The 6,000-nt window shown below is 44.8% G+C and overlaps 1 protein-coding gene across 5 annotated transcripts in view; it reads right to left on the bottom strand.

The window, feature by feature from the left end:
- Nucleotides 1-1,629: 1,629 nt before the first annotated feature.
- The window catches only part of YIPF1 (Yip1 domain family member 1), a 40,726-nt gene continuing 36,355 nt past the window's right edge, over nucleotides 1,630-6,000 (bottom strand). For 4 of the 5 annotated variants that reach the window (XM_046012941.1, XM_046012965.1, XM_046012972.1 and 1 more), the window contains one exon: nucleotides 1,630-2,159. The gene's annotated coding sequence lies outside the window, so the exon portion shown is untranslated. The remainder of the gene's footprint in view (nucleotides 2,160-6,000) is intronic. The other variant, XM_046012957.1, reaches the window with a different exon arrangement.

Below are 6,000 nucleotides of genomic sequence, written 5' to 3'. Positions count from 1 at the left end.
AGGATGTTTTAAAGGATATAAATGAATAGCCCGGTGGAGAGGTACATGGGGTGAGGTCTGGAAGAGTCCTACGTGCAAGAGCTTCTGTCTCTCTCAGAGCTGGGGATGCACCACCCTCCTGGCAGGTGGATGTATTCACCAACCTGAAAGCTCTCCAAACCCTGTTCTTCTGGGATTTTTATGAAAGCTTCATCATACGGGCCTGATCGATTATTACCTCCATTTCCAGCCCCTCAGTTCTCTCCAGAGAATGGGGAATGGAGCTGAAAGTTCCCAGCTTCTAGTCATGGCTTGGTCTTCCTGGTGACTAGCCCCATCCAGACCCCACCACCCCAAGAGTCACCTCATTAGAAAAAAAAAAAAAAGCTCTACCACCCAGGAAATTCCAAGAAATTTGGGAGCTCTGTCAGACACTCTATCACGCAGGAAATAGCAAGGCTCTTAGTAGCTCTGTCAGAAACCATAGCAGAGGCTAATATATATATATATATTTATTATTTCATAGTCTCCTTTTATTCTTTAGTGGAGAAAAATCCTGCCACTTTTGGTGAGACACAGGAAGGGGAGGTTGCAGACAGCAGGTACCGGCCGCTCACAGGGCCCACACGCGTAAGAATCACTGCCTTGGGCAGCAGGAGTTAGGTGTTAATGAAAGAACACCAGGATACCAGCTCAGAGAGGGTCTGGAAAGTAGAGACACCAAGTTCTCTGAGGAGTCCCTGAAGACAGAAGAAACACTGAGCTGGGCGGGGCGGGGCGGGGCCAGAACAGCTGCTTTCAAACGCCTGAAGTCAACAAAGGAAAGAAAGCTCAGACTATATCTAACACGCCCAGGGGAGGAGGTCAGACCAAGTGGCAAAGCTGCAGAGACGTGCGCACAAGGACTTATTCCAGGAGGAGACAGCGACCTTGGAGAGGCTGAGGCCGGCAACCCCCCAGCTGCGATCCTGTGCCTGCAGGATCCGCGGGATCGGGGACCTGGTCTGTTCTGTTCACTGCTCCAGCCCCATCACCTAGAACGCTGACCAGCACATATGAGCACTACCTGCATTTGTGAAGTAAATTCATGGAGGGGAGGGTACTCTGTTTGATGGGAGGTGTGCCAACTTGACCTTAAGTTAAGCTCATGGTGGCCTGAATTTGTGTGCCTCTTCCTTTTTAGGTGTGATCAGCCTTTTAAATCAACGTGTGTCTTTGTAGCTGTCTCATAAATACATTGAAAATTCCTGGCCTGAAGAGGACAACAGAAACAGTAGGGGATCGGCAATCCTGACCTGGCAGAAGCCCAGCCTCCCAGATGGAACACATTTTGAATAAAAAAGTAAAACAAAGTAACTGAGTTGTCACTGGTTTCTCCCTTCAATGCACTACAGCCAGGAGTCATGCCACCGTGAAGAGGCGCTCAAAGAGCCCTAAAAATTTGTTTCTAAAATCTCTGTGTCGAAATATGTTTTAAGGGAGCAAGTTCTTTCAACCGTCTGTTCCATACTTACAGGAGGAAAAATTCTGATGTCCACTTTAATCCCCACATCCCAACAGCTATCTCATTAAATAAATCCACATTTACAGCAGCTTCCACCATGCTAGAGATAAAGCATCAAGGAAGAACTCGAGGTCACAGTCATGAAATGCAGACAGACATTCTATGAGGTATTTATTTTGCAACAATCAGGTTCAGTTGCCCAGTGTCAAGTCACCACAGACAAATTGTTCAGGCTCCCAATGAATCCAAACCGAAGTTCATACAGTTCGGCCAGTTTACGATGCCAAGCATTGGAGAGAAGAGGATTGCCTTAGAGGATCATCTGTGTACAATTCCAAAGAAAGTCATCAGACGTTAGGATGGATCCATTTCACATGTTAGGGGCGTCCCAGGACAGCGAGAGGCAGATGGCAGGCACGCCTACCACGTTCCCTTGTATTTTGTCCTAAATCGGTGCATAGTTACAACGATAAGTGACAGGTGAGAAATAAGAGCTGAAAGACACATGGACTGAACAACATTTAGTTACTGTTTGTTAAACTGGGTGATGAGACTTCAGCGTGGCACCTTACAGCTGCCGGAGGGTGGGCCATGCCATCAGTTTTCCCGCTGGCTTGCTTCCCTGCAGTAGATGCCATGTCCCAAAGAACCACACTTCAAAAAACAGAAAAGAGAACTGAAAAACAAAAATAGTCACTTTTAAGAAAAAGACTCCCCATTGGATATTACAATGGACTGTTACTCAGCCATCAGAAAGGATGAATACCCACCATTTGCATCAACATGGATGGGACTGGAGGAGATTATGTTGAGTGAAATAAGCCCAACACAGGAAGACAATTATCATATGGTTTCACTTACTTGTGGAGCATAAGGAATAACATGGAGGACATCAGGAGAAGGAAAGGGGAAAATGAAGGGGGGTAAGTCAGAGAGGGGGACAAACCATGAGAGACTATGAACTCCAGGAATCAAACTGAGGGTTTTGGGGGTGGGGGTGGGTGAGCCCGGTGATGGGTATTAAGGAAGGCACGGATTGCATGGAGCACTGGGTGTTATATGCAAATAATGAATCTGGAAAACTACATCAAAAACTAATAACGTAAAAAAAAAACAAACCTAATAATGTACTGTATGGTGACTAACATAATAAAAAATTATAATAATAAAAAAAGAAAAAGACACCCCCCCCCCATATTCAGAAAGGACCTAAACTGTAGGGCAGGGTACTTGTTTATGTTTAGAGGTATAGCTTCAATACCAGACAACCTTGAGCCCTGATTCACCAACTCCAAGAAGACTTATTATGGAAGGGGAGAGGACATTTTAAAAAGTTTTCCTCTATTACTTTGGAAAACCAGGGATTTTCCTCTGCCAAATCCCTTAGCTACCTTCCCCCATCCTTCTTTGTCTCCCTTCTTTGTGACAGCTGTGCTAGGTGGTAGAGGAGGAATAAAGTAAATATGGAGGGACATAAAAAGATTTGAAAACCGAAGAGCTGTTTGTGGTTGCTGAAGCACGAGGTTGTGCAGGGGACAACGGCAGGATATGAGGTAGCACAAACAGATTAGGGATTGATCCTGCAGGGAGTGTAGATTTTGTCTTTCAGACAATCGGAGGCCAAAAGAAGAAGAAGAAGAAGAAAAGAAAGTTCTTAAGTGACACAGTTTTACAATTTTTTGAAAAGTGCTTTGGCTATGCATAGGATGGATTGGAAAAAGGAAAAGAAAAGAGATAGAGAAACCCACCAAGTTATTATCACAGTCCAAATGTGAGATGATTGGGTCCTGAACACCAGGAACATCAGGCATAGTACTAATAGGACAGACCTGAGAAACATTTCAGGGGTAGAACAGACAAGTTGTATGGATAGGTAAGATATGGAAGGTAAGAAGGGGGGATTCTACATTGATGATGAGGTTTCTAGGGTGACCAGGTACATTTCTTAATTATTCCAACAAATAGTGATTAAGAACTCATGTGTCAGATGGGCTGGGCACTGGGGTACCATGATGAATAAAGCACCATGGTCCCAACTCTCAAGAAAGTTACACAGTCTGGCAGTGGAAACTACCGGGTAAACATATACATAACATATTACTTATGTAATTGTAATTGTGAGGTACTGTGAGACAGTATAATAAAGAACCTAATCTAGTCTAAAGTCAGGGGCAATGTGGATGGTAGTGCCATTCACCGAGACAGGAAAATATAAGGAGGATCTGGTTGTGGGGGAGATAGGGTTAGTCTTGAACGTAATGAATTTGAATCACCTGTTGGTACACCTAGCTGGCGATTTGCAATAGATGAAATTTTGGGAAGAGGTGCTAGATATAGTTAAATCCAGGGTGGGGATTAAGAAATGTGGCAGAGGGGCGCCTGGGTGGCTCAGTGGGTTCAGCCTCTGCCTTCGGCTCAGGTCATGATCTCAGGGTCCTGGGATCAAGCCCCGCATCGGGCTCTCTGCTCAGCAGGTAGCCTGCTTCCCCCTCTCTCTCTGCCTGCTTCTCTGCCTACTTGTGATCTCTGTCTGTCAAATAAATAAATAAAATCTTAAAAAAAAAAAAAAAGAAATGTGGCAGAGAGGCCATTTCTTAATAAATGGCCTCCAACCTAAGAGAATGTGCCAGGACTCCTACTACCCTCGGGGGCAGGATCACAACTAGGAAGGTGGGCCTAACGCCAGGGTATCTGCCTCAGTGTCCCAATGTCTAGAAAAGGGAAATGTTTTCAACAATATATCTGTGAAAAGTGGCTGGAGAAGCATTAATGCTGCAGTTTGCTGGACTGGAAGAACTTACAGTCCTGCCTCGCCTTCTGGTAAACATTAACTCGGGCTTCTGAAATGCTAAATAAAGGTAGAGACAAAAGAGCCCACAGGGCAGGCACTGAAGATTTTATTTTCATAAACATGCTCTTTTTCTCTCATCTCTCTAGCTGTCTGTTCCAAACTAATGTCAAGACCAGAGGAGGGATTAAAGACAGAAAATTTCCCTTGCCCGGCTGCTAACCTTTAGTAGGTAGCCTGACAGAGGCTGGGGATTCCTGGGGCTTAGCCCAGGGGGTGGCGAGTAAGATGATACTGTCCTTTGTGCCAGACTTGGTCCCTAATGCCACCATCAGCCAGAGCTCCCCTGCCTCTTGCCTACCTATAACCCGATTTCTGGCCACTTCAGGCTCCCCATGTTGGATGGCCCCACTGCAACCCAGGCTGGCCCTGAGCCCCCTTCGTGGCGGCACCCCTGCACCCAAGCCTGATCAGGGGTGTTCAAACCCAAAGTTCCCCAAGTTAGGGTTCTCTTTTTAATTTAGCAGGGCCTTCTAGTCTATCTGAAACCTGAGATAGAAAATGGGGTGTAAAATCTGGGAGGGGAAGGTCCTATCTCCATTGTTGACCCCAGTGACCCAGCAAATGGTGGCCAAGGGTAGGCCCTCAATGAATGAACAAGTAAAAAGTGCTCAAGTCACCAGGCAAACGAACTGAGCATGTGTGCATGTGACGGGTCTATGAACTGTCAAGTTCAAAATCAAGCTTTCCCCAAAGCCTGTGGGATGCTGCAGGTATATTGGACAATAAATCTTCACTCTCTAGGGATTCTCAGTCTATGTCCCTGTGAATAAGAGAATTGCTCTAACAGAGGAACATACAAAGAGCTGCAGGAGAGCACAGAGGAGTAAGTAATTTAAACTTCCCCAAGGACAGGCTATCTGAAGTGCGTCCTGAAGAATAAATAGTGGGCTTCCAAGTAAACAAGTCAGGAAAGGGAATTCCAGAACTTAAAAACCTTAAAAAAAAAAAAAGCCTTAAAAGGTTTTAAAGCAATGTTTCCAGTAATTAATGGGAGTGTTGTTGCTGTTATTATTGGATTGTTGCTAGTGCCTGGATAAAACAATTAGGTATTGGGGCGCCTGGGTGGCTCAGTAGGTTAAAGCCTCTGCCTTCAGCTCAGGTCATGATCCCAGGGTCCTGGGATCGAGCCCCACATCGGGCTCTCTGTTTCGCAGGGAGCCTGTTTCCTCCTCTCTGTCTGCCTCTCTGCCTACTTGTGATCTCTGTCAAATAAATAAATAAATATTAAAAAAAAAACAACAACAACCAACAATTAGGTATTTATGTGATAGCCCAATTCTATCACTGCTGGTATTGTTGCAAAGTCAGATTCCCAGTAGATAAGAAAGAAGATACAGATATAAGATAAAAGCAATTTAGAAAAAACTCTGTAGTGCTAAATAAGAATTCAAAGTATGAGTATAAACCTACATTGCATCTCCTTTAAAAAAGGAATCAAGCACACAACACATGTATTTCCTGACTCTGAACAGTGAAAAGGCCTGTGAACAACCAACCCAATGGCAACGAGCACTGCTAGCGTACAGATTGTGAACTGGTATGACTATCTCCCTAATGAACAGAAACAAGACTCCTTCAAGAAATGACTCAGTCTGGATCTGGGACAGGAAATGTTCAAAATGAGCCTGGAAAAGCCTGGAAAATTTTGTTGTAACAGATAATAACA

The sequence above is a fragment of the Meles meles genome, chromosome 1 (genome assembly GCF_922984935.1).
Source record: "Meles meles chromosome 1, mMelMel3.1 paternal haplotype, whole genome shotgun sequence".
Lineage (NCBI taxonomy): Eukaryota > Metazoa > Chordata > Mammalia > Carnivora > Mustelidae > Meles > Meles meles.
This window is presented reverse-complemented; position numbering and strand designations above follow the sequence as displayed.